A 27,576-nucleotide genomic window follows, 5' to 3' on the forward strand; every position below is an offset into this window, starting at 1 on the left:
GTTACAGTCATGAGCAATCCATCAGTCTTCCAAAGGTAAACACTGGGAAATAACACGATACTGTAGCCTTCTCTGGACTACCTCCAGATAGATGGAGGAGCCAGTGGGAGAGATGACCAAGTGAGGAAGACACAGAAATTTCTGCATTTCCAGTTTTAAAAAGTTTAAAAAGTTTAAAAAGTTTAAAAAGTTTTAAAAAGTGTCATTGTTACAGAGCAGCCTGAACAACAGGATTTTTAAAAGCATAACAAACTGCTCGTGCAAGTTCCTTCACACTGGTCATTCATTTAAAACTGAGGTTGCTCAAGTACACTTTCTACTCATACAGATACTAAAAACCAAGCCTCCTGCATCTATATGCAATGTTAAGCTTTGTACCTGCTTCACGTGCTTTCTCATACTATCTAAGTCTCCTGACTCTGAAATTCTAAAGTCTCCTTTCTGAAGCATACCCCACCCAGTGACTTAGAGAAGAGTTGAGCAAACCAATCAGCACATATTCAGCTCTAAGGTTATTACTTAAACCATCGCAGTCAGCCTTTCTGAGTCTTGGGTGTGATGCTGACCTCAGCAAGATCATGGTACTTTGTTAATGCCAGACATACTAGCTGACATTATTCTTACTCCTCCACCCCTCCACCTCTCCAAAAAATTCTTGGTCTTAGTACAGTCTTAGCTGGCATCAGCTGCTACTTTCAGTCGCATTAGTAAGGAGATGCAGATGAGGAACCTCAGCTGAGGCAGAGATCGGTGTCCTGTATAACTTTGTAATTTCGCACTGTTCTGCACAGGTCTCATTTGGAGCTCACAGGTTTTGATGACAGCTTGCAAGACTTCTAAGCTTTACATGGTTTCACTTTCTTTTTAGAGAATAACTGGATAGAAATATGTTTCCCAAGTAATTATTCTGGAGTACTTGGAGACTGATCAAATGCAATGTAAGTCAATGACTTTCAGTCTCTTTAACACAGTACAACTGGAAACATAGACTCTTTGGCATTAATAAAGTTGTCAAAATCAAATTTGAAACTCCTGTTTATCTGTGGGTTATTTTTATTTTATTCTTTTATTTTATTTTATTTTATTTTATTTTATTTTATTTTATTTTATTTTATTTTATTTTATTTTAATTTAATTTTATTTTATTTTATTTTTGATGCCTCTCTTTCCGTGTTTTAAGCTGTAATTCTGGAGTTCAGTACTTGTGGAAAACAGGGAAGTGAAGTCTGCTAGGAAAGGTTGAGCAGAGCCAGGGGAATCCCTCTGTACAGCCCAGCCTACTTTATGACTCTGAGAATAAAATCATTGTTCGTATGTCATACCCTTACTCTTGTGCTGTGTCTGAAAATAAGCAATTTAATTCTGGAAAACTGGAAAAGAAGATACTGAGAAAAAGGCTATCTCTAACTAGTCACTAGCTTCCCATCTAGACTGAGTTTAAACAAACCAGCCAAAACCACACCCAGTTAAAGAAGTCACTTTAAAATATTCTAATATACAACCCAGCTTACTTTTATTACTGTATCCTAGAAAGCCACTGGTTTAACCAGGTCAACGTTTTGCTCTTGCACTTGGGAGTGTGACTGGATCTGAGAAGTAATTCTATACTTGAATAATGACAAGGCAGGAGCCACACAGTACGGGACGTGACGTGACAGTGGTCCATGCAGGATGAAATTCAGAAACTGCAAGGAACATTTCACCCTATTCATACTACGTAGAATAGGATCTGTGAATTCCAACAGATCTAATTTCAAGTTAACTCCATATTTATACTTCTTGTGCTCATCGGTTGCACCAAGAAAAGATCATCAGAAAAATGTGATCCCTGTTAACAGTTAACAGATCCCTGTTAGAAAACTCATTCAGCTCACCGAGTAAAGCAAGCAAAATGATTACTGGCAGAAACAACAGATGTGTGCTTGACCTTTACCCATTCTTTCTTTTCTAGCTTCACATTCAGGACCAGGCTCAATGCATTCTTAGGAGGCATGTATTCGTAAGGAGAGGGCTATTTTAATTCACTGTGTGGTTTCTCAGCATAGCAGGTCTTTAGGAATATTTCCTTTCACGTCAATCCCTTTAAGCATTTTACAGAGCTTAGTCTGTTCTGGGAAGTCAGAACATTTCAATTCACATTTTAAAGTTTTCTCATGACTCAGAATATAATGTGTAGAAGGCATATAGCATAGTTAAAGAATAACACAAATGCAGCATATACAGTCCTGCTAAAGCTATTACCAGAATATTTTACATTTTCCATGCACCCAAATGAAACTCTTCATACAAGCAAAGTAATCCAAAACCATCTGGCACCAGAATTTGGGATTTCATAATGTTTTAATGCAAAACATGTGAGCAGGATGTCCAAAATGTCTGTGCCAGTGGGTTGAATAAATACATGTAAAAAAAGACTTAACTTTTCAACAGTTTTGTCCAGTTTTCATTATGCCCAGTCAGTGAATACCTTATAGCACTGCTGTTCAGCAAAGGTCACTTCTGCGCTGTTACCTTTCCTTGCCTGATGGACGTTACTTCATTGTGCGTGAACACAGAAGAGTAGCCAAGATCACAGAGAAGGAGCCCAGACTATGAGGCCAGATGTACAACTCCAGCATAAAGCTAAATAGCCGTATGATTTTTTTTGCCATCTTGTTACTGGATGACAGTGTTTGTTACTATGGGGTATCCAAGACATTTTTGGCCTTCGGTATGGAAGAGATGCTCATCCTTGGCCTAGCTGTTCTCTTGAAGTCCTTTCGTATGCCACATTTCTATTTAACATTCAATGGGAATAACTGTGACAAAAGGAGCTCATGATCACTTTGAATTCAGCGTCCCTCTCCGCCTCTCAGGGCTGGATGCTACAATGAGTCACCACTGGGTGACCAGGCAAATACTGGTTCTGCCTGGTGGAAGCCCAGTGTTTTCAGGAACCAGAGCAGATTGCAGGCAAAATGACTGTTTATATATTTAACAAACATATCCTTTCTGTCTCCTGACCATGCCTCTCCAAAATCTGCTATGAAAAGTTTTACCAACACACTCTTTATCTTTCCAGACTCCTTGGGGTCCCAGCCTGTTATCTTCCCCAGGTGGATTCCTTTGTCTTCTCTATCCCTGTTTTTTGAGGGCATTGCCAGAAGTCACCTATGCTTGTCACATTGGGTCTTGGGGCCCTGGGAACGCTGACAGGCCGCAATGGCCTTGCCCAGCCTTGCCTGGGGCCTCCACCCACAGTCCCCTTTAGGCCCAGCCCTGGGCCTTCAGTCATGGCCCACGCTATGCTGCGGGGTACTGCTCAGCCACAGCTGTACCTGCCCATGGACCCACTGATCCTGACCTGTGGCCTGACCTCCCACCTTCACCTTGGAGCTGTCTCTTAGCAGGGGACCTGCCCAGCAATCACTGGACTATACTCTCAGGAGACCAGATCCTGGCCCTGACTTGTGGACTGACTTTTTGGCTTGACCTTGACCCTATCTTGTCACTGTGAACTTGTGGGGTGATCCGGACTCATGGTTGAACCTAGCTGCCATGTTGGGTCTGGCCTGCTCACCTTGGTTGGGTACCATGGTGCTGGTCTCTGGTGGTGTTACTGCACTTGGCTTCTGGCACCCTGTCCCTTAGGGAGCACTGGTGCTTGCTGCTGGCAGTGGGTGCAGCCTTGTTAGACTGGGGCTGTTTACAGCTCCCCCAAAATTCAGAAAATCCAAAATTTGGTGACAGTGTAACTGAAAATAGACTTGGAAGAAATCTTGACAAAAAAATGAATTCAGAACTCTGATTATCCCACCAACCCTGCTGCAAATCAGAAACACTTCATCCTGTGTTGATTATTTTGCATTAACCCATGCAATGTCCTGCTTGATCGGTGCAGTGAATTCTGTGGACTGCTTGAACAGCTAGAAGATGACTCTGATCTACTTTAACAGGATTTTCTTTGTTCTAGTCTATTAGTATTGTGTAGGCAGCATCGCCCCAATATAAAATGATTTCTCCTGGGGGCAGAAAAGCTCTGAGGGCTTCCTGCTCTGCTGATGGTGTTGAAACATCCTTGGGACGCTCACACATTATGGCAGTACTCCACTACCTTTTCAGCCCATTTGGCTATTGTCAGTAACCTTTTGGCTGTACCAGCATGAAGAAAGGTGTTCCAACCTCAGTATTAGAAGCCCTAGGTTCATCTCATCCTCTCTTTGAGATATGTTTCCTGTGCCACCACCTTCTTCTTTTCCCTAAATACCTTTCTGTGGATGGCCTGAGATGCAAAGTTAGGGGCACAGGAGGACTTCGTCCCTGCTGCACAAGTGTTATGCAATGCTTTTCTTCTTCTTTCCCTACATCCTGAACCTCCTTGCCTCTAAGACAAACTTCTCACATTCCTCAGTCCTGGTGTTCTCATAGAAGAGGTGGACCCTAACAAAGCAGTATTGTTGCATCCCTAATGAAAGGAAATAGAGGCTCAGTGTGAAAAACTATGTGTAACAACACTGCTACAATAGGCCTGAGTCTGGAGATGGAGCAGATACATGTTTTGCATCTGGCAACAGAAGTGTGGTAGGCATCTGGGACAGCACAGCACAAAAAGAGAGAGCTGGGCAGGGGAACCTGCTATGCACACAGTGGGGAACATGGATGTGGAGAAACACAGTGTAAGGTGACAAAGAAGTGTGGATAATTTATGTGTTAACATGCAGCTTCCCAAAGACATTTGAAAGTTATGCCTTCAGCAAGGAAAGACTTCTCAATCCATTTTAGATTTTACAGATGATGTGTTTTATTGTCTTTGCAGGCTCATCTTTTCCTTCAGAAGTTTTGTTCACTTCACAGAACGGAAGCAGAAAATCTTTGTCTTCCTTCCTTCAACCCATCCGTTCTTGGTGATTTAGGTAGTGAGGTAGTGAGAGGACTTAAAGCCAGTCCTAAACAGGTTAGTGAAAGGGCAAGAAGGGCCTCTAGAAGCTCTGGTCCAGCCAGCATACAGATCAATCACAGTATGGACAGGACTAAAGGATTCTGCAGATCTGAAACTACTGCCAGCTTTCAGCTTATGTTAGGTTGGAATGTAAGACAGCTTTATCTTGGCAGGGTGGAGAAAGAGAATAGAGGATTCATCTGGCACCAAGCGTTTTTAAGCCAAATTCCAAATAAAAAATAAAAATTAAAAAATTATAATGGTGTTAGCAAAGTAAACACAACAATTAAATAAATCTGGAAGTCCAGGACTGAGATCCTCATGGCAACTTCAAGTTGCTCAGTTATGTTAGGTAGTCAATCAGGCAAGGGCCGGGAATCTATTTTATCTAATTTAGTTATAGTTCTCTTGAAGCCTTGGGCAGCTATTTCTTATTTGGGAGAAGCACAGCTTACCCCACCCACCAGTCACACTATTTTGTATTTCCACCTTCAGTATCTGAATGGGCAGAGCAGGCTGGGAAGGCCAGCACGGCCAGACAGTGCAAACAAATGCCACACTGCTGCAGTGAGGTAAAGGTGCAGGTGCTCGGTGTCTCCTTTGCATCCAGTTTTTCAGACACTTTTCTACCACTAGTGGATACCAAGTGGGACAAAATTTGGAAATGTAGTTTCCAGAATGTCTCTCAAATTTGCCAACCTTATTTCTCTTGGCTGTCCTCTGGAGCTTTTCCCTTTGTTCCTAACTCAAACAAGCCACCCCCAATTCCCGATTACCTATCCTTGCCAACTTTCCCTTACTAGTGTTCTCTCAGTACAAGCTATTCTAGTATCAGTAATTTTAGCAGGACTGTTTACTGTTAATTTAGTAGTTACTTTATTCCAAAATAATTATAAATTCTATTTTCCAAATTAACAAATTCAAGTATTCTGTTATTCTCTTTTTATAAAGCTGTTTTTATATATATTTGAATACCAAAATAACTGCTAGGCCACCGTCTGTGTTGCCAGGTCATGGCTAAGGACAGCCTAATCCATTTTAGGGCTTTAATGCACATTCCCCAAAACTGTGAATCTTCATGTCAGCCACAAGAGGGAGGACGTGACATGCAGTACACTGAAGTTTCTAGTTTACCAAAGAAGTTTCCAGTTTACAGGAAAGTTACACTGGTTTATGTTAAGATTCTATTTTAAATCAGTTTAGTCAAAATCGGTGCAAGAAGTTGGCTGACATTTGTAGTCAAGTTTAAGAATAGCTTATTTTGGGTTGCCATAAACAGATTCCAAGTTGACATAAACTAAACTAAGAGTCTTTACAGAAGTGTTTATACCAATTTAACTGAATAGGTTAAAACCTCCATGGAAGATTACCCATTGGGACTTCTGTGTTTGCATAAATATTAAGCCTGGAATACACTAATTTAGCTTAGAAAAGAAATGAAAAAGTCTAGTTTAACATCAAAAGTAAACTGTGTACTATATTCATAATCAAATTCACAAAAAGTCCCCCTTGAAGAAGAGACTTGAAGAAATACCCATATGCATCTGCTTGTTTCTATTTCAATATTTCTCATTCATTTTTGTTGTTGATTCTGCATCATAAAATTTCATAACACTGGGGCAACGATGCAACTGAAGACATGAGAGAAAAGATGTTCTGGCACTTGGATATTTAAGAACTTTGCATTTAAGCACAATTTGTAGTAGACTTTTGGTAGCTCTGTAATTTCCGCACAGTAGAAATTGTTTTAATTATGGTGCTGAGGTGTTTCTGGTTGGTCTGACAGGATTCTTCTACGACAGAGGGGGGAAATCAGTTTTCTGAGTGACTCAAAGGGAAAGATTTTGTTCAGCTTTGAGAGGTCTGGATCTGCAGAATAACTTCCAGATATTTTTTGTTTCTCTCAGTTAAGATTGCCTTGTTCCTCCCTTTCATACACTTCCTTCTAGGCTTTGTAATCTACATTGCTCCGAGGAAGTGCAGCTGTCACGATGGTTCACAGATCAAAATTCAGCCTTTAAAGTAGCTAAGGCTTGATCCATTAACTACTTTGAAGATTATGACCAAAGCTTTAAACTGGCATCTGAAATATGAAACTTCAGCATGAGTTAATGAGGCCCAGGAAAGCAGCACAGGAGGCAGCTATTGTATCCAATACGATGTGATTATAAAGAGAGACAAAAGCAATTAGCACTGCAGCAGAAGTAAGTAGCAGAGCAAAGTCTGAGACAGTCAGAAGCAAGACTAAATATGGTCAGTTTTAAAACTAAGAGGGGAATTTTTTTACTTCAACATTAAACAGACAAAGAAACTAGCGAATTCTGAAGACTAAAGTGACATGACCCTCCTCAGATTAACAAGAAGCAAGGCAGCAGTATTCACAACATTTAGGAATTTCCCTGAGCAACACCAAATAGAGAGAGAGGTTGCCCTGGTAGCCAGAGGATGGATAATGGTATTCCTAGAATGCACAGGAATAGCTTGACAGTGGCAGACTCCAGTGATGCACATTTTGACATCCAATTTACACACTGTGGGTCAAGTCAGCTCAAAGTACATGGAGGAAAATAATCTAAACTGATCTAGCAGTGACAGCCACATGTTCATATCTGTACGTTTCTTTTGAGTAAAAACTTCCAATACTTGAAACTTCTGTTACAAAACAGTTGCACCTACATGTTTAACAGTCCAGTACTGGAGTGCTAAAGACAGACCTACAGTTTTACTGGGTGTGAGCTGAAGGAGAAAATGAGAAGGAGTCATTCACAGTATCAACTAAACAAGATACATTTCAATCCCAGCATAAAGAGAGATGCTAAGATTAAGAATAGACCACAAATAGCCCAATAAGTTTCCATTCAATCAACATTTTTCTGGTGGAAAACTGTCCTGGCTGGAAAGTTTCAGCAAGCTTAAATTGTTACATTGAAAGTACTAGTTTTCACTTCTCCATTCTATAAATAGCAAGTGCTCATGATTGCTGGCATTTATTACAATTCTAAATATGATCATGCTGTGACTCATTGGAACACACCAAGTGAGAGAAAATGTAAATTGACAAAACTTAGAGATTCAGGTATTAGTATTATTCCATTCAGCATATACTTCTTGGAGGCTTCCATTACAAAATAAATTAAACTTTTCAACTACTCACCACTGCTTGTGCAATTCACAGTAAAGTCACTACAACTTGGTTGTACTCTGCATGTTCACTGCCTTCTCTTCTACACATCACCAGCTGAATGAATGTATTCCCATCTGAATGCTGAAGAGGACGGCCTACAGAGAAAAAAAAATGTGTCAAAATTTATATTTTCAAATAATATAATATTCGTGCACAAGCAAATCTTTTATCAGGTGACACAAAGAAAATAGTGATAGCCTTGTTCGCAGTCCTAGGGTATCCTCCAGGCTTCCCCACTGGGCCAGGTAGGATTCAAAAAGGAACAAATGGGAGATGGCAGGTCATCACTCAATAGATAACGGGCAATTTTTCTGTGATAGGAGGAGGCTGGACCTGTGGTTCAATGAATTTCTTCCTAGTTCTATGTCCTAATTTAGGCAACAATATAGATTAACTCAGTAACGTGGTCATTGTGAATGAAATAATCCCAGCAGTCAGTTCACAGCAGGTTGTTAGTGCCAGAATCATTACATCAGATACATGCACGTTGTAACTTTCTGTTGAGGGGACAGTTCCGAAATGACTTCTGAGAAGTCAAGCTCTAATTTAGAATCTGATATTCACTGCTTACTGTTAGGACTTTTGTTTTGACCAGGTATTTATTTTGTCTAGTACTTGACAGCGAGCTGCACTGATGGGCCTGTCAGGCTCGACTCCCTGCAGCTGAGAAGAAAAACATGAAATGCAGCTCAGTTTTTCATCGTGACTCTTCTAACTTCTTCAACACCAGCTGAGGTATAGGTATAAAGGTATAAACCTTCTTGCTTGTTTCCTAGGCCTTGTCTCACAGCTCCTTACAAACACTCGTACTTTGGGTCATGGACTCCATAAGCACCACTGTGACAATGTCTTTGAATAGCAGCTATGTCCTCCAAAACAGCTCAGCCCTTGTACCGTGGCAACAGCTCATGCATGCTACAGTCATACAGGCTCCAAACACATCTTAAAATACAGAGTTCTCTATCTACATATGCAGCTGTGCTCACTAATGAATTACAGTGCCTCTCATCTGCAAAGCCCAGACACAGTTTGTGGTTTATGGATTGCAAGCACTTGGCTGCAGGAGCTTGCACATGTTCTTTATATCCTTGTATTCGGAATTTTTTAGTCTGCAGCCATAACGTGCCAGCTCCAGCACTCCCATACTACCAGCAAGCACAAGATCCACATTTTTCTGAGAACGGCCTAAGCATCACCGAACCGTTGTGATACAGGACTTGAATAAAGTCATCTGAAAGAGGGTTTTCAGATATTCAACCCCTTAATCAATCTCCTCCATCCAACACTGCCAAAACCATTATTAACTTAATGCATAACCATTGGAAGAAAGACGTGTTACTGCTTGTCTGCTTGCCGTACAAAGAAAGGTTTTCAGAATCCCCTCTGCTCCTATATCTCAGTAGTACTTGTTTCTAGCTACCTGCAGATATTTTGCTGGAGGAAAGCCTTGCTGCAGGACAGCAGGGAAATTATTTTTAACTCTTTCCAGGTCAGTCTGTACTCTGAAAGTGAGCTAGAAATCCTGGATTGATACAAGAATGGCGGTGTTTTATTTAGGAGCTCCTCACAACCAAAGTCACATTGATGGCACCAAACAAAGCTCTTGGGATTCTGAGTTTCAGTGTAAGAGTACATGGGTATCACTTGCTTTGAGCCATGGGGAGAGAAGGCAGGATTTACCCTCACTTGGTCCTCTTGCAGAGCTCAAGTCTGAATCATTGCCACTGGAAAAAATGTAAGTCCACGCAGAAAACATGCTTTAAGTCAGACAAAGAATACAATCTACAAAACAGCATATGCTCAGTCCCCATTCGTTTCATCATCAGCCGCTCCTGCATCCCAGATCTGATACCTGCTGGAGGCTGGGTTCACCAGATCGCACTGTTACTGTAGCAGGCTGCTTCAAGGGATCAAGTCCAGTCAAACTCCGGAGTCTGGATGTCCAATGCAATTTTCCCCACACAACTTGTGGACACTTTACATATTTTCAAATCGGTACTGATGTAAATACGAAAGGAAATATGACGACAATGAGAATATGATGCAAGATCCCAGACAGACTTGTTCATCCTTCAGCAGAAATTTAAGCTGCATTCAGACTTTCCAAGGGAGGGGAACTTCAGGAGTCTGCTTTTGTCAAGAAGGAGTGCAGGGATCCACATATGGAAAGAAGCTAGTTTATTTCTTCATAAAGATATTTTTAAATGTCTAAAACTACTGAAATATCAAATTAGCATCTATTTAATTTCTTGCCCATTAGGTCATTGTAAATTGCAGGGCCCCCAGTCATTGATCACCATGTACCAGGTGAATTATTTTCCCTGAAATTATAAAAATAAATTAGTCTGAGTCTGTGATTATGTGTTATTGACAAGGAAGAAAAATATGTAATCTTCCTGAGATGCAGGGGCCTTTCTCTGTTCCTCGGAGCCCCACATCATGTATTCCAGCAGCTTTGCAATTCCACCACTTTTGCTATTCCAGACTTACAATTAGTAGAAGGCAATCTATTATTAGCTCTACCACCCCACTGAAGTCATCTGCGCTTATACAGATGTACGTTTCTCTGTGTCAGCAATGACTCTCTAAAAAAATCTCAAGTTTATCCATATTGGAACCTTGTGATTGGAAGGTCTTTTTCAGTTACTATTTGTGATTTCTAATATTATTCCAAGTATTAGAATCACCCGTTCACCCCTAAGCATTTTACCATAGTTAGATTTTAAACCTCTATGAACCAGTAAAGAACAACACAAAGCTGTTACCCCCAATTCTAGGTAAATGCAAGTAAGCCAGTGTCCCCTAATGCAAAATTTGTGTTAAAGGCATTTGGTTGTTTTACTATGGTCAACAGGCAAAATAAACAGAAAGCTGAAGAGAGTGCAAGTAGCTACCTGTTTTACTGTCGGTGAGCGTATGCCCCGCAACCTACTTAGAGAGGCTCCTTCCCTTTTCTTGGGATACCCCATTAGTCACAAATGGCTGTGCAGTATTCTCGTGCCCCAAAGGCTGTATTTGCAGGCTCCTGTCACTCAGGCTGTTTCATCAGGGAAAGTATGTTTAACAGAGCTGCCGTCATAGGCACAGAGTCACTCGGTGGTGGTTAGGAAATGGTTTGGATTGCATCTCGCTATTGCCCAGCAGAAGGAGTTTTGCAAGGGGGTACCTGGAGGTCCGTGTGACAGCCTCAGCAAGTTTGTTTTTTTGGTGTTCTGCTCTTGCCACAAGCAATCTCCTCCATAATCTTTCTAGCAACACTTTGAAAAAACAGTGTTTTCAATGTTTTCCATTTTACTGCTTTGTCACAGTGATGCACACATAGAATGACTCCTTGACTCCAAACTTCAGGAGCTGGATATTTGTGCCCTGAGTTTGGCCGTAGGTCAGTCTTCACTCTCAGAGAAGCAGAAGCTCTTTCAAGACCAGATATAAAGCTCTTAGACAGAAAACAAATATTTCAGCTGAAATTCTAGGGCTAAACTGTCACAGCTTTACAAGTAACTTCAATTTTATTCTGTGCAGCACTGCCCTACACTTGGTGACTGCTTATGCCATTCTACGTAACAATTAGGAAAAAAGGGGGCAGCAGACTCTATCTGGAGAATAGACTATGCTATGGAGTCTGCTGTTTGAGGGAGCCTGTAAGTGATTTTTCTGGCTCTCTGTATATTCGGAGAACATGGGTGAGGACATGAATCCTGTTAGACCTGCCAAACGATAAGAAATGGACAAATATGAGGACACCAGTTTCACATGGGACTGCAACACTGAGCAAAACAATACCTTTCTGAGCCTCATTCCCACTGCACGTACAGAACACAGTGCTGCACTGCTCTGCATGCTCGCCAGCATGCAGAACCCAGAGGTAAATTAACTTGATTGGGGTCCTAGGATGAAGCAGGGGTTAAGCCGAACTGAATTTGTACATTCACATTACTGAATCATCAGTGGAGTTTATGTTTAATGAAGTTTAATGATGTAGAGATGATGATCCGCATATCTGTATCTTGAACAGTTCCCTTGAAGTTTTTCAGCATCTCTCCCCATCTAGGATCCCCTGTCTTCTGGGAAGGAGCTGAAAGGCAGCTAACACACCTTGCCTGCCTATGTCCTGGGACACTTCTTACCCAGATACAGAACCCCTGCTAACAAGGGGAGAAAAAGTGCTCAAAAGCAGCTAATAAATGAAAATGATTGGAATACCTAACTCTTGCTTTGGGGAAGGACTGTACAGAATAGTATTTAGTATTTAACTCCAACAAATATAATATTTTATACTGTAAGTTGAAGCTCTGTAAACAACCTTAGCAAACTCACGAAGTAGCCTCTAAAATGCAGTGTTGGTAGTCAGTTTCAGCCCCTTGCTTCTATGGTTTCAAGTTTTAATAAATACATTCCTCTTGGGTCAAAGCTCTCCATACGTGGTTCCAGATCAGAAGCCAACTTTCATGTTTGAAAGACCGAGTGAAATGAGTTTTCAGCTGTGAATTATTCAAAAATGGGGTAGGAAGGACAGAGACTTTAATGCTGTGATAAAAAATGTTGCCCTCTGGTTACTCAAAATTTCTAATCAGCTTTAGCCATTAATCTGCTTGGACTCGGAGAATCAGTTCCCAGTGACTCTTGGTTCGGCCTGACTGGTTAAGTTGCTCTGGGAGACATTCTCTGCAGAGATTCTCATAGCTTTATTGGGGTCGGCGCAAGAACTGGGCATCAGATTTCCCTCGGCCAGCACTCCTGTACTAAACTTATCTGCACACGAGAGAATCTGCATATAGAAATCACAGTGCTCCTTCCTCAAGATGGTGCAAAAGCTCTCCCATCTGAGTAACTCTACATTTGTGCGAAGAAGAACGTGTGAGGGAAATGTGGATGCCCCCTAAAACAAAGCGCCTGAGCATGCAAAAGTTGGTGAATTTCTAAAGGTCACGTTGTTCTCACACTAACTGGGCTTTGGTTACATATTTCCCTTTGTGAGGTAAACCTCAACCGTTACTGCTATTTGCTCTTTGCGTATAACATAAAGCATACAGGATATGAAACATGGAAGATTCCGAGATGCAGGAATACTTCTAAATTACATTTTCCAATTTAATACTGAACTACAGTTAAATTTTCACTTCTGGTTTGGTAGTTCCCCTCAGTACTCTGCAGTGCCTCTTTCGCTAATGAATTACAATGTCTCTTCTGGATACTTGGCTGGCGACACAGGACTCCTACCAATTGTCAGGGATGCTGCACCTGAGTCAGCAGCGTGCCTTTGGCCTTGTCAGCCAGGCTGGCTGGAGAGCAGACCAGCATGCAAAGCAGATCAGCATGTTTTACCATACATGCAAGAGCCCAGTTACCTTTATATAAAAAGCCTTAGGGGTAGGTGTCATTTGGAATTCAGATCCAGTCTGAAATAGCCAAAACCATTTAGGCAATATAATGAAACCTAGATAATGACTTTGAAAAAGACCTCACGTAACCACATATGAAGGACAGATGCAATCTTCAATGCTTCAGGTACCTGTGCCTTTAAAGGAGCTGACATTCACTTAACCTCCCTGGTATGCAGTGTCAGATAACCAATGCTCTGCTGAACAATAGATAGAAAGCTGACAGACTTCCAGAGGAGCAAGCTAGGTTTACATTAGGCATTTTCCATACGGTCTTTTGACAAGGTACGCCCAGATCTGAGAAAGAGAGCAAGCAATAATAACTGCACTGAGCAATGTGTACAGTAAACAGGCTTGAGAGCAGGTGACAGGCTCAGCTAAAGTGCATTTCTGAGCCTAAAAGGGACTCTTAAAGTGACATTGTGGAGGGCTGTCTCAATCTGTCCGTCTTTTGTTCATTTTATAAAAAAGTTTTTCCTTGAACTGCCAAGTCTACCTGTTCCCCAGGGAGGCTAAAATCAAGTGGGGTTCCTCCTGACTCATGCTTCATAGACAGCAACTGAAGATGTGTAAGTGAAGCTCATTTAACCCTACCCTTGATGAAAACTATCAGCTCAGCATGGCTGAACACACGTGCAGCTGTGCTCTAGCCACAACTTGGCAATCCGAGCTGATTCAAGAATGGTTTGAAGTGACTGAACTGAAAGCATGCAGGGATTCAAAGTGTCACAATTAGACCAAGAGACATCTTATTGTCACTACTGGAATTGTCACGCTGTCACTAACATAAAATAATCTAAACATTTAAAATGATCACAGACTTTTAAAATCATGAGTTTTTCTGCTCTGCTCTTCTTGGAGCTTAGAGAAAGTTCACCCTGCTTAGTATTTCTTCCATTATTTTCTAGGATCTTCTACTTTTTGTATGGTAAATAGCAAGGGCTGATCAGGAAAAGTTCAGGCTGGTGCTCATTTGAACAAAAGAGCTGCAAAATGTTCTTTTTCTTGTCTGTACATTACTCTTGTGGTGGCTGTGTAGCCTACCCTTCCCACAACCTCATTAAAGGCATGTTAAAAAAATACAGGGTCTGGAGCTTTGTATCAAATTCTCTGGCTATGAATCAGGGCAAGAAGCACTGTGCTGTGGTGGTCCTGTTTGTCTTGGTCTGCAAGGTAAGGGTATGTCTGTGGTTGTATAGTTAGAATAGATGATTCTGAAAAATAAAGTTTTTATTGTGACTATGTAGTTAAATGATTGGATTTAAAATTTAACTGCTATTTTACTTTGGACTAGAGTTTCCATAATCTTACTTTCTGTCAAGGGAGGGAAACTAGATCAGTGAATTGAATTTGTATCTATTGAGTTTCACTTTTAATACCTTTGCCACAGCCTGTTTGGTTTGCAAAAAAAAATACAGACAGATACAGATATAAAGCCAAAAAGCTGTTTTCATTGATTTGACTTTTATTGTTGCTTTTTGTTCTTCCTAAGATTAAGACACCGAATCCAAACTTCTTCATAAAGCACTTGAAAACCTGTCTTAGCCCTCTGCAAAAATGAGAGAGAGCCCCATCAGGAGTCAGTCTCCTCTAGGAAAGAAACTCAAGCACTTGCTTCACAGCTGATAACAGAGGACATGGAGCCTGGGGACTCCTCCCACCTTACCACATAAAACAAGGCACTGAACATCAAGGATCCAGTTTCAACCACAAAGCAGTTGTTATCAACACCAAGGAGTGTCTTTATTCTCATCCTGGCTCTTGACCCGTATCATGAAGATAAATACGCTTTATGGTTGCTTTTCCTATGTATGTATATTGCATGGGATAAGGGAGAATGAAGAGTAATGAAAGTCTAAAGATCTTGTTCCAACAATTTCAGTTGAAATTTTGGCCTGATCTAAGTATGTGCACCACCCTTTTTGCAACTTGCCTTTAATGAAACTATTACTTACTTGAAAGAACCTATAATGGTAATATTTTACATCTACCACACATTCATAGCAAGTATACATTTTTCAGAATCCTTGTTACGTGTATTTACTGCTGCTCCATGCAGTTTAGATGGCAGTTTAGTTTTTAGATGCAGTTGATAGTAAAACATCTAATACTGTATTACTCAATTATGTTATTAATGGCATCACAGAGAATTTGTCCATAGTCACACGAGGGTGGCAGGTCTGAGACTAAAACCCTTCATTCTGCCCCACAAGTCCTTATGGTAACTCAGCCATAACTGTTGACTTGGAGGACTCTAGGATCCTCCTCTTTTTTTTTTTTTTCTTTTTTTTTTTTTTTTTGCCTCTGCTGAGATGCCAAATTGCTACGAGGGCAGTTTATGAAGCCCAACAACTTAGTGCTTCCTAGTTGCATTCACGAATGTACTAACTACAACCTATCTCACCCTGAAGAATGATTCTGGCCGTCAGTTTTCTGAGCTAAACAAAATGAAGCAGTTCTTTCCCTCCAAAACGATATAACTTCTGCATTATCTTAGACTATCATTTTTAGACTCAGCCCTGTCCCAGATGTACAAAAATTCTAGTGTGTTACTTAGTAATGTGGTGTGATTGATCTAAGAAAGAGAGAGACTGGTGGTACTTCCCAATGATGTAATAGTCATATGGGAGTTCACTCCCCTGCTCACATTTACTTGCTGGGTTTCTGTGTCTCCATCTACAAAGCACTATAAATTACACAGAGATTTCAAGGGTATTGAGAGCCTGTACACGAAGGGCAAACAAAATGTTAATTACTACATCATCTTAGATTATCAAAATGAGCAGGCATAGAAATTCCTATAAGAAATCCAGGATGTTGATGATATTATTTTTGTTTTAATTTTGATCAGTTTTAACCCCAAAAGTGAGGGCAGTAGTCTACCAGGGTATAAAAGTGATGCAAAAAGTAGAGTAGCCTACTTCTCTGATTCTGAAATAATACTAAGAATTAAACATATACATATAAGAAACTGTATCATCTAGAAATTAATTTATTTGGAATAACACATTTGCTTATTTAACTAGTGACGTATTTAATTGTAGCCAGGATTTGTGTTTGTTACAGACATCCAGGCAGCTGTTTGCCTGTCCTGCCCAAGTCTGTATATGTGCAATTGTGAAAGCACTTGTCTCCTTTGGGCTTGGGTTTCTGTTCTGAGTGAGCAACCACAAAACATAGTCAAAAAGAGTGAGAAAGAAATAAAGTAAAAATACTGTAACAACAGTCATGAAGCAAGTCCAAGTCAATAACAGAATGGTCTTGCTAGGAAACTGAGATCCTTGAAAATATTCTTTGCATACTTAATGTTTCACCAAGCCTGCTACAGCTAATTCAAATAATTTACCTGCACATGAACAATTAATTAAAAGAAGCACACAGTACAGGTTATAAATCAATGTTCAGTCTGTTGATAAATTCAGGTCATGATACATATGAAATCCCTACTTGAGGGAAATACTTATGACAGTAGATTTTGAATCTTTTCAGCTGGTGGCATAAATGAGAGGCAAATGTGGCAATGAGACGCATTTACTGAGCAAAATACCACTCTAGCTCAGAGATCTGAATCTGGTTAGCATTTGACAGGATTTTTTTCATTCCAAGTGAAACAAGAGAGAGATCAAATCAGTCTAAATCAGTCCTCAGTCTAAAGCAAAATCCTCACGTTGAAGGAATTAATGTAACAAGGTTTGGCTCTGCTAATCCTCGCACACTTTGTACTCAACAGAAAGAGATAGGATCTTCCAGAAACCAACTCAAAATAAAAAATGGGAGTCTACTTCTTTCTATAAAGACCCTAAAGTTTGATACTGCAAGTTAGACTGTGGAGATATTCCCATCCCCTCTCAAAAACATAAGTAAAGTTGCTCTCCCTACAGTTGCAGAACTGAATAAAAACCTTAGGATTTGAACTTAAATTTTCTATGCCTTCCACACCATATTTCTATGCCTTCCACACCATATCTCTGTATCATTAGTTTTAAAACCTGCTTTCTCCACAGTACAGATGCCTAACCTTTTTTCACAATGTCCAAAAAAGAAAAAATAAGTCAACAAAGGAAAGAGCAACATGCCCGCAAGAGGCATGACAGGGTAGGTAGGAATCTTTCTCTAGAGATTAGTTGAAAAGAAACTGTTTATTAGTGGCAGCTACACAGCACCAAGATTGAGGTCTGAATAAAATACACTTGCATTTGAGAATAAAACAGAAAAATGTATGTTTACCCTAATGCTCAGGACTCACCATCTGCTTTACAAATATTTACATGGTAAGAGCTTAAGGCTTCTTGTGTGTTCTGCTCTCATGGACTCACTCCTTTATATTGCTCGGTGATAGAAATGCAAAAAGTTGATGAATCATGACCAGTAGTGGTAACTCAGTCCCCACTGTTAAATATCTAAGCAGCACCCCATATTCTTTTTACAGCTGCCTTAGGCTACCATGGAGGCTTCCTAGAGTATCTGGCTGAATTTTCTGCCCAGCACAAGCATTTCTGCACCATCCGTCATAGAAAAGGTACTGTTATGTACATTCAAAGTACATACGAAGAGATACCACATTTAAAACCACTTTTAGCCAAATAACTTATTAAATAGAATGGAACATGTACCCCCAAATCACACTTTAGTTCTCAATATCTTAGGGACTTGTAATTCTGCCATCCATGCTTCATCATGGAAAATTCTTCCCAAGGGGAGAAGAGCCCCCTGACAGAGCCCAGTGTGGTGTCATGTTTTCTTTCCTGGTGGTCACCTACTTTTTAGTGCTCATTACATCTTGGGTTGTGCTGACCTCAAGAGGCTGCTTGGTGGTAGATAGTCCATAGATGCTTCCAATTTCCCAGAGACCAGGCTACTTAGGATTCACTGGACTTTCTGCCTTCTGAAGCTTCTCTGAGCCCTGTGGACCAAGCAGAAAGCTTTCTAAGACAGTGCTACTACTTCTGAGCTCTCTGACAACTGCTGTGTCAGCTTACACTGTTTTACATAATCTGTATATATCTTGAATGCTGGAAAACAAAAAAATAAATAGCAGATCAGAAACTCCCTTACCGAAATCAACAAAGTTTTAGCAATTCCTTAAAAAAAAAAAAAAAGTAACTCAGTGGACAAATTCACAATGAACAAATTCCAAAAATCTTTGACTCATCGTTAAGCCATGATCTGAAGCATTTTCAGGGAGGTGTATCAGGCTGCTAGCCAGTAGCAGGAAGACAAAGTTATGGTTTTGGGTCACTTACACAAAATTCTTGATGTTAAGAACAACTCTATAGAATAGTTGCTTCAATATGGGAGACCTGCAAGATTTCCACCTTAGTTACACTTCATGTGACGAAACACTGAAGCATCACAGTGACAATGGAGACTCCTAAACTGTGATATTCAGTGCCAGGTGATAAATAAACCACAGAATGATATTAGCTTTCTTATGTTTCGCTTTAAGAGCTTGCAAACTAGGACAATGAGAATGAAATGTTAGCCGAGAACCAGATGTACCAAGAAGAACCAGGAGGAACTGTGATCCAAAGAGTAACCGAAATATTACAAGGATTACGCTGGGCCCATTTGTCCAATCTCTTCCCGCAACAACAGCCCAGTGAAGGCAGAACACTTCCTGCGTGTGAGTAACGTGGCATCACTTACAGCTGGCAGAACTGCTTGGGGCTGGCTTTCCAAGTTTCTAATTAGTTGAGCAAATGTGAATACCAAATATTACCTATGCCAGGAGAAGAAAATATGCCAATGCTACAGAAGTTGCCAAATGGCTTAAAAAATATAGAACCTTCTGTATGAAATGAAGAAAACGGACATACAATGTCAGTTGCTCTGTTCAAGATCTTTGCTTTATGGGTTTTTTACTCTGCATTTTTTACTTATAAAGAGACAGAGAAGCTGTCTTGTCAAAAATCACTTTCAAGCAAAAAAAAAAAAAAAGGCAAAAAAAAAAAGCAATTTCAGTGCTACATACAACTATATTCCAAGTGCAGACCACTCTTGTTCTCTCAAAGTGGAGTTTTGCTGTTGCAAAACTTATCTGAGGATAAGACCAACACTTTTTCTGTTTCTCTTGATCTGTAGTCTTTCTTGGCAACAAACAATTAAGCCTGCCAAAACTTAGATAAATAACAAGGTGAAGCGTGAGGGCAGAAGTTGAGCATTTACCACCTAACTAAATGAACTTTATTCCCTTGAGGCTGCAGGAGGAACAGTGGTTTAGTGAGCTACGTATGGGATGGGCAGTCTGAGCACTGTACTCTAATCTGGGCTCTGCTGCTGACTCATCATGTCACCTTTGGCAAATAACTGCCTTGATACTCTTGTTTTTTCTTCCGTGAAGTGGTCACACTCTGTTGCAGACACAAGTTACCGAAGTTAGAGATCCTAGAATAGTTAGGATGAACAATTTCCCAATCACATTAACTGTCAATCCTTAATTTTGTTCTCTTTTACAGGAAGAAGGGGCAGCAAGTGACAGAAAATTAAAAGTTCAAGCAAGGTAATTCAGCTCCTTAGTCTCAGAGAGTGGATTTATTCCAGTTGCACACTGTGTAAAATTAAGGTAAAAACCTGAGACCTAATTATCAAAGGCTGGGTGAGAGACGGTGCTCCATATTGTTCCTAGACAGAAATGGTAGTTGGATTTATGAGTGTATTGAATGAGCTATGAAACGAACTTGGAAAATCTGACCTGTGAGATTATTGTCAGCAGTGATCTGCTGCCAAGCAGCTTATTCTTATTTATTCCATTAAAGTCAACCTTGCTGACACAAGCCTTTTTTAAAGGCAATCTGCTTCGTGCGTGCCTGTCCTGTTACTAGGTTACTAGAGAATAAAATATCTGTTTTTTTGTAAACCCCTGTTCTTGCTTTTGGAAGTCCGGTCACACAAATCTGTTGTAGAACAGATCTATTTGCATCTTTGATTTCTGTTTACTTACCCCTAGCCTTTCCCAGCTATTCCTTTTTTACATTTTGATGAACTCCTCTTGCCTGCTTTCCCAAGCCCTGCCATAAGATAAATAGAGGATTCAGACTATTTGGTTTTGACCGGTGCCAAGGTTTTGCTCGGCAGCATGCTGATCATGGCTGCAATTCCTGGCTTGCAGGGATTTGGGATCCAGTTACATTTGCTGGCGTCAAGCAGACTCTACAGACCACTGTGAAATATTGAATCTAAAAATAAAAGAGTTAAAAAGTATGAAACCAAAGAGAGAGGGATAATAAAATTCCAGGAAAATCGTAGAAAAGTTTTGAAGAGACACATAAGCTGTCTCAGGGGAAAACACTAACATATTGGGGGCAGTTTAAATTAAGCCTATGGGTTTGCCTTTTTTAGCTCTGTCACCCATGTGACGCTCAAGAGTTCAGTGTGTGGGTCCAGGTATTTCTGCTAACACAAAGAACGCATTACAGCCTTTTGGAGAGGCAGATCGTTCTGTCTCAGCTTATTCCCCTTGCTCTGCTAAGAACTGTTAACCCCAGGTACACTTTGTTTCTGTTTACCAAAATCCTCCCAGATGGGATCCCTTCTCAGTCTTCGGATTTCTCCTTCGGATGAAAACCACTCCTGATGGTGCCAGCAGGCTAGCTGGGCGTGGGAAGCATTTTCAGGCTCTGGTGAGTCTCAGGGGGGATGAGTGGGGGAATATTATTTTCACAGTTTTTGCAGAGCTTTTAAATTCTTTTTTTGTACAGTGACATACAGAAGATTAGTTAATCTGTGAAAAGTCCAGGCTAAATGATCAAGATTAAATACCTGCAGGATTAAATACTGCTTCACAAGGTTACAATAATGAGTCTGAGCTCAGATAGGAATAAATGAGTGCTATTTCTAAGAGGCATTTTATGAATCTCTCACGAAAAACTTGGTGGGAGCTTCCTTGTGTTCTGAGGAAAGATGCAATTATCTATGAAATTGTCTTTTCCTGTTTAACATTAAACCAGCACAAGAATTAGATTTTATTAAGTAAAAAGTTGCATTTTAAGGACAACTTTTAAGGGCAACTGTCCTTTCCTCACTAGCACAGTTCCATTTTAGAATTTCCAAACTGCCTGTTTTTGAATTGTTTGCAAAAATTCTTTCTAGATATAATCAAGATCTTTTTGCAAGAGACTTTATTTTTGCCTCCTTTTTGATGCTTTGAAATTAAAACCACGATGACTGTGAAGCGGAGGTTTAAAAGTAGATGTGTGTTTGCATAACAATGTATTATATATACACAATACTAGAGCTCCATGGCTACCCGTAATTGCAGTGATAATTTATCTGCAGTAGCTCCTTGGAAGTTTGCATATAGGTCAGAAGTTTCCAAATGATGATTGAGATTATATGTGTTATGGATTGCATTCTCAAAGTATGCCACGGTTTAGTCATGGGACTCATTAGCATTCACGAGAGCTGTGAAGTTTTGCTCCCTCATAGCAAACCGAAAGTCCAGCCCTGTGTACCTCTACCAGCCCTGTTCCAGGTTGCTGAGATGTTACAATGCCTCCTCTCAGCTCTTAACTCAATTTCTCAATGCATTGCTGCAATGGATTCTATTGCAGGGGATGGAGCAATAGGACCGAATACCTTCCTTGGCCTTGTAACATTATGCAATTTTGAGATGGCCTTGGTTCTTGATCCGTCTTAAGTTTGGTAGCTCACACTGTGCTTTCTAAAGAAACCTAGAAGTGACCTCCTGCCAGAATTAAGCGAGCGTTTAACGCTGCACAGGCATTTCTCTTGGGGGTCCTTCTAACATTTGGAGACAGAACCTCTGTTGTCCCAACTGTGTGACCTGAAAGTACCCAACGTGCAGCATTTCATGAGTTATCATTTTTAATAGTATAGTTAAAATGAAATGTTATAGTAACATATAATAATTTAAAAGGCACAATCCAAGTATTTTAAAAACTGTACTGCTAATTTATATTTCTTCATTTCTCTCATTAGCTTCATAGTACAAATTTGGAGCTATATGTTTTACTTTGCATCAGAGAAAAAGCTAATGGAACCAGCAGGCAGGCATTTGAAGCTCTTTCACATCGTCTCAGGCTGTGTGTGTTCTAAACAAAGACACCTAAAAAATAAGGATGCAAAATACCTGTTACTTATGTATATGAACGTGACGGATTCCTTTATAGTTTTGCAGCACATCAGGTTTGCAGCTTAACAGCTGATTAAATTCGCCGTACAGTGAGAGATCCTGAGAGTACAAAGGAACTAAATACATTGCTCTGTTATGCTATGGAAGTCACCGGGTTAGTGAGCCTGTCTTAGTGTGACTCAAGGCAGAGCTGCTGTGGGAACTCACCCCATTAGGAAATAGCCAGAAGGCTAAGCCAGGATCAGCAGCCCAGAGAGCCAGGCACTGTACACGCACACCTACAAGAGGGTTCACTCCTTGCTCTCAGTCCTGCTGGGCTCCTGTAATATCTCATCAAATTGTTGTTTCAGCCATAGAACAAATCCTTTGAGCCCCTGTTTAATAAAAATGATTGCATAGGTTACATTTCTCATTAGAGCAAAAAGCTGTCAAACTCACCTCCCAAAGACTTTAATTTTTTTCCTAGATAGTCTGAGGTTTAATACATTTCAGCCATGTATTTGGAATTCATTTTAAGGATGTAACAGCCATTTGTATCTTATGATAGAAAAAAGTGTCAAGTGTTTTGATGACTGTCCAGAGAAGGAGAATTTCTGACAGCAGGTCAGAAGCCCCAAAGAAAGCAATAGCATCCCCTCTATTAAGCTTGTATCAGCCAGGTCATTAAGGTCTGGAGTTTCTGCCTGACTCCTAATTTCTTCAGCTGCCAGAGAAGTCTAGCATCTCTTAACTCCCTCAGTCTTGTGCTGTATGTTGAGGTTCTTGTGAAATCCTTCCTCTTGCAGCTTAGTAAAAATAAGTGATTACATGCCTAGTATGCAATCCTACCCTACCTTTTCTTGTAACTGAAACAGAGGTCAAGACAAAAGGTAAGGCACATGAAATACCAATTATTTTCCAAAACAGAGAACTGAGGCAGAGACTAAGTTGTTCAAGGACACACAGTTGCCACTCTTGGTGCAGGAACCTAACCAGACTCACTGAAGCTCACAGGAAGCTACGACCACCATAGAGGAAGAGACGAGCAGACTTCTGTGCCAGACAGATCCAGTTTAACGGTAGGACAGAGCGCTGCCAAAGTAAGCTGACTTTTGGTAAAAGTAGAAAAGGTAGAAGTTCTGAAGGGAAGCCAAGATAAAGCAAACCAGAATCATGGAAACCTGAAAGCTGCTTAGAACAGTCCCAGATCTGTTCAAGTGCAGCGAGGAAACCAAGTGTTAGAAGGAAGGAGGGGACTTTCTTCTTATTGTCCCTCTGAGGTACTTTGTAAGTAAACATGTTAAAAGTCTCATCCAAAGTCTGAGCATTGTGTTCTCTCATTATCACATCCGAACAGTGCAACCAGTGATCATGGGGTAAGCCCTGGGCAACGTGCAAAAATTTCTTGAGGTTTCACCCAGATGTTTTAAGTTTCAGGGCTTCAGTGTTTAAACCCCACTGTGAGGAAGGACACCAGGCACAATGTTGGCCCCTCGCAGCCATGTGGGAGCTGCTGCTGTTTATTATTTGTTTGCTGGGGATTGCAAATGACCAAGTGACTCAGCCTCTAAATAAATCTGGTGGATGACCAGCAAGGGGAACTTTATCAGTCTAAAAGATGTCAGTAGACACATCTTTAACCAAATCAATCAATTCATCGAATTTGAAGCACTTGCTTGAAAGACTGAGTACACTACAACTTCAAAGAAATAGTTGAAAAATCCTTAATAGAATAAAGGTTACTTTTTTTTCCTTCCTGAGAAATTGATCGACTGTTGCTCTTGTATCCACATGGACACCCACACCCACAAAATCACCCTAGGGCAGAGAACCAGCATGAAAATTTACAGCCCAAACAAACTGTTGGCAAACTAACAAGCAACAGAAATCAGAATTTTGTACTTGGAAACACCAAGCAGGCATGGTTATCTACACCACTCAGATGTGTAGTGTATATTATGTGTCATGTTCTCAGATAGCTTTAAAATCTAGCATACTATCCTTATATGCTTCAAGTAACTCCATCTATTATTCTATACCTTTTCTTTTGGTTGTATGCAGCCATAAGTATTTCACAGAAGTCAGCTAGGTTTTTGTTAACTGCGTTGCTTAATATACCCCAGGTGTCTTTGCATGCATTTTCACTATTGTCAGCAGCCGGTGCTAGCCAAACTGGCACTGAGAACAACTGAACTGTGTGGACAGACTGGAGTATGCTACCGAAATTCTTTGGCTATCGGCTGGCCATACAAACTTTAGCAATTCAAGATCTGCAATGCTGAGCAGGGTTTAGTGACGTCTACACTAACGCTGCCCCTTTTCCTGTAGCTATATTTAAGGCCCACGTAACCAGTGTAAAGGAATTAGGACTAGCTCTCCCAAGATCCAGCTCACAAAACATTTTCATGAGTTTCTGGAGCTGCTAACTAAGGTAGCGGCAGAGATCATTTTGTTTGGTGTCCATTATTTCCTGCCTTGTTTTAAAGAGTGATTGCTGGAGCAAGTAGGATGTGTTGCATCTGAATGTCAGCGAGGCAGGAATGCTGCCAGAACAACCAAGGAGCCAAACTTTTAGGCAGTTTTCCATATCTACAATAAAACTCAAGTCTCTAGCAAAGTTATCTAAGGAATCCGGGCTTAGAACAATAAATGAAAAAGGAATGACACAGATATGGCTGTGCCGTGAGGGGAAAAAAAAAAAAAAAAAAGCTAGGCATTTAATGACTTTGGACAAAGTTTCCTACACAGTTATATCACTGCACTGCTTTTATTCCTCATAAAAATCTGAGTCAACTTACTGCCAACTTCAGTAGATAGGTTCAGATTCTCATTGTGAATCTGGGTAATCTGGGCAAATGAAAATGATCCTGAAGAGAGATCAAAAGTTATTGCCCACCCTCACCCATTCAAGTGCTACATGAAATAAATTATGATCCTCTAGCCAATGACCAAAATGCTGTGTATACTTCCATCCAGTGTTTAAATTATTTGGTGCCCCAGCTACGTTATAATTTGTGACAGCAGATAAGGATATCTTACTATATTTCTTAGTCCTCTGCCACCCCCATAGGGCAAAAACCTCAGATGCTGTGGCTAAACAGTGCCTGGCTGGCCTGTTATATTAGAACAGTGTGATGTACAATGGCTGGTTGCTGCATTCTCTCTCTCTTTTTTTTTTTTTTCCCCTTCAGCTAGGGAACGAATATGGTTCCTTTTTCTGTCTTTGGTTGCTGACTTCCAAGAAACTTGTAGAAATTTAATTATTTTTGAGACCTTGGCTCATGTGTTAAACACGTCTGTAATTTGGAGCGAGAGATATACTGAACCATGACATAAGCTTCCTTTCCTTAGGAAAGCAAGCTAATCAAGATTGTTCCATGAAAATCCCCACACCCAAATGACTGGAAGTGCATTTTTTCACAAACACAGACCAAAGCCAAACACTAAGCATCAGAAGCCCTTTGCCCAGTGTCCTTTTTCTTGGCAGTGATACACGCTTGTGTTTCAGAATGAAGCACATATTGTTTCTCATCTGCTTCAAGGAAGAAGCTTATATGTTTTTAATAGTAATGTCAAGTTACATTTCCAACAATTCAGTCGAATGGAAACCATCGAAAGATTACCATTAATCAGGCTGCAAGAAAAAGAATAGGTATAACCAAATGGAAAAAGTAGTAAGATTTTTTTTCCTGAATGCTAGGTTACTGTAATTCTTCCCTCTAAGCTCCTAAGCTATACTCTGTCTCATATCACTGGCAGACATCCCATACATCTTCAAAATCTGAAGCAAAAAGAATGGGACGGGTATTCTGGGCATTCATACCACGTCAGATTAATATTGTTGGCTATCTACTCTGCATACCACAATTAAGTCAGTGCTGCCTCAGCTGCAAACTAGTCTGGATCACGTTGTTGTAGCTGATGTGGTCACTACCTGCTTAATTTTTGAAGTTTGTATGCTATCTTTTTTCTGGTGTTCATATGTTCCCATAGCATGGATTGTGCTGTTCGCTGAAGCCCTCTGTGCTCCTTTCCAGTACCTCTCTGTAGGTGGGGGAGCAAGAGAATTTTGATTGTACTTTCCCCCCCAAAGCACAAAGATGCTTAAAGCACAATCACTCCCAGTGGGTGAGCCAAATGGGGGTAGTGGTGCCATCTGTACAAACAAGACCAGCAGCTCTGCTCTTGCTGTGTGCACAGCTGGAAGAACGGACCAGCATTTGCAAGAAAATGAACTATGTTCCCTTTGCTATTGAGCTGATCCCTTCACAAAATGCTACTACATCTAAATAGTTCTCCCACAAAAAAAAAAAATGTGCTTGGTTTTATGTATTTTAATCATACTGCAACAGAAGTTTAATTGAATCCCTGTTCATTTTGATACTCAGAAGTATATTGAATTTGAAAACGAATTGAAGTATATTCAGTTTGATACTCAAATTTAATACTTGCTCATATGAACTCCAGAAGGTATGCAGAAGCCCCTGCTTAAAGAACCTCATGTCTGAGGATCCTTAGCTTGTTCCCTCCTCTGAATATTTTCAATCAGTGACCGCTCTTATCTTCAGCTCGAATTTTGGGAGAATCAGCTCATCAGGTGGCAGTGTCAGGGCGTTCAGACAGAAGAAACCTTCTTACTTTGGAGACACCAGAGAAAGAATCCAGAATTCTTACACAAAGTTTTATTCTACTGTGCCTTGTACCCTTATTAACTCACAGGACAAGAAAAAAGCATGTGTAGTTCCATAAAGAATGTGGACTTTAATTGAAATGGAAGACCACATCCCCCTGGTGCTCGAACACTCTGGTATGTGAAATGATTGGTTAGGAAAAAAAAAAATCAAAGTTTTGGCAAGCCCTGGTTTTGCACGCCCCAAACACCAGGCAGACACCTGCACAAATGTTTGCATACAAATAAAACTCTGTGGACACAGAAGCCTGGAAAAAAAAAAAAAACACAACACATCTAAAAGCTCAACCACACTATAGAAGCCACAGTTCTTAACTGAACTAGCGATTAACT

The 27,576-nt window shown here is 40.4% G+C and overlaps 1 protein-coding gene and 1 long non-coding RNA gene across 9 annotated transcripts in view; one reads left to right on the plus strand and one right to left on the minus strand.

Moving 5' to 3' along the window:
• CNBP (CCHC-type zinc finger nucleic acid binding protein) overlaps positions 1-27,576 on the minus strand; it is a 73,311-nt gene that overhangs the window by 20,446 nt on the left and 25,289 nt on the right. For 5 of the 8 annotated variants that reach the window (XM_083796467.1, XM_083796461.1, XM_083796469.1 and 2 more), the window contains 2 exons: positions 18,244-18,386; positions 8,073-8,197 (listed from right to left, as the gene is read on the minus strand). The gene's annotated coding sequence lies outside the window, so the exon portion shown is untranslated. The remainder of the gene's footprint in view (positions 1-8,072; positions 8,198-18,243; positions 18,387-27,576) is intronic. The other 3 variants (XM_083796462.1, XM_083796470.1, XM_083796468.1) reach the window with 1 other exon arrangement.
• LOC310880531 lies at positions 8,208-27,491 on the plus strand. The gene is made up of 5 exons (XR_014571744.1): positions 8,208-18,002; positions 18,930-19,106; positions 19,939-19,982; positions 21,003-21,102; positions 23,481-27,491. It is a non-coding gene; the product is annotated as an uncharacterized lncRNA (long non-coding RNA).

This window comes from Anser anser, assembly GCF_964211835.1.
Source record: "Anser anser genome assembly, chromosome: 12".
Lineage (NCBI taxonomy): Eukaryota > Metazoa > Chordata > Aves > Anseriformes > Anatidae > Anser > Anser anser.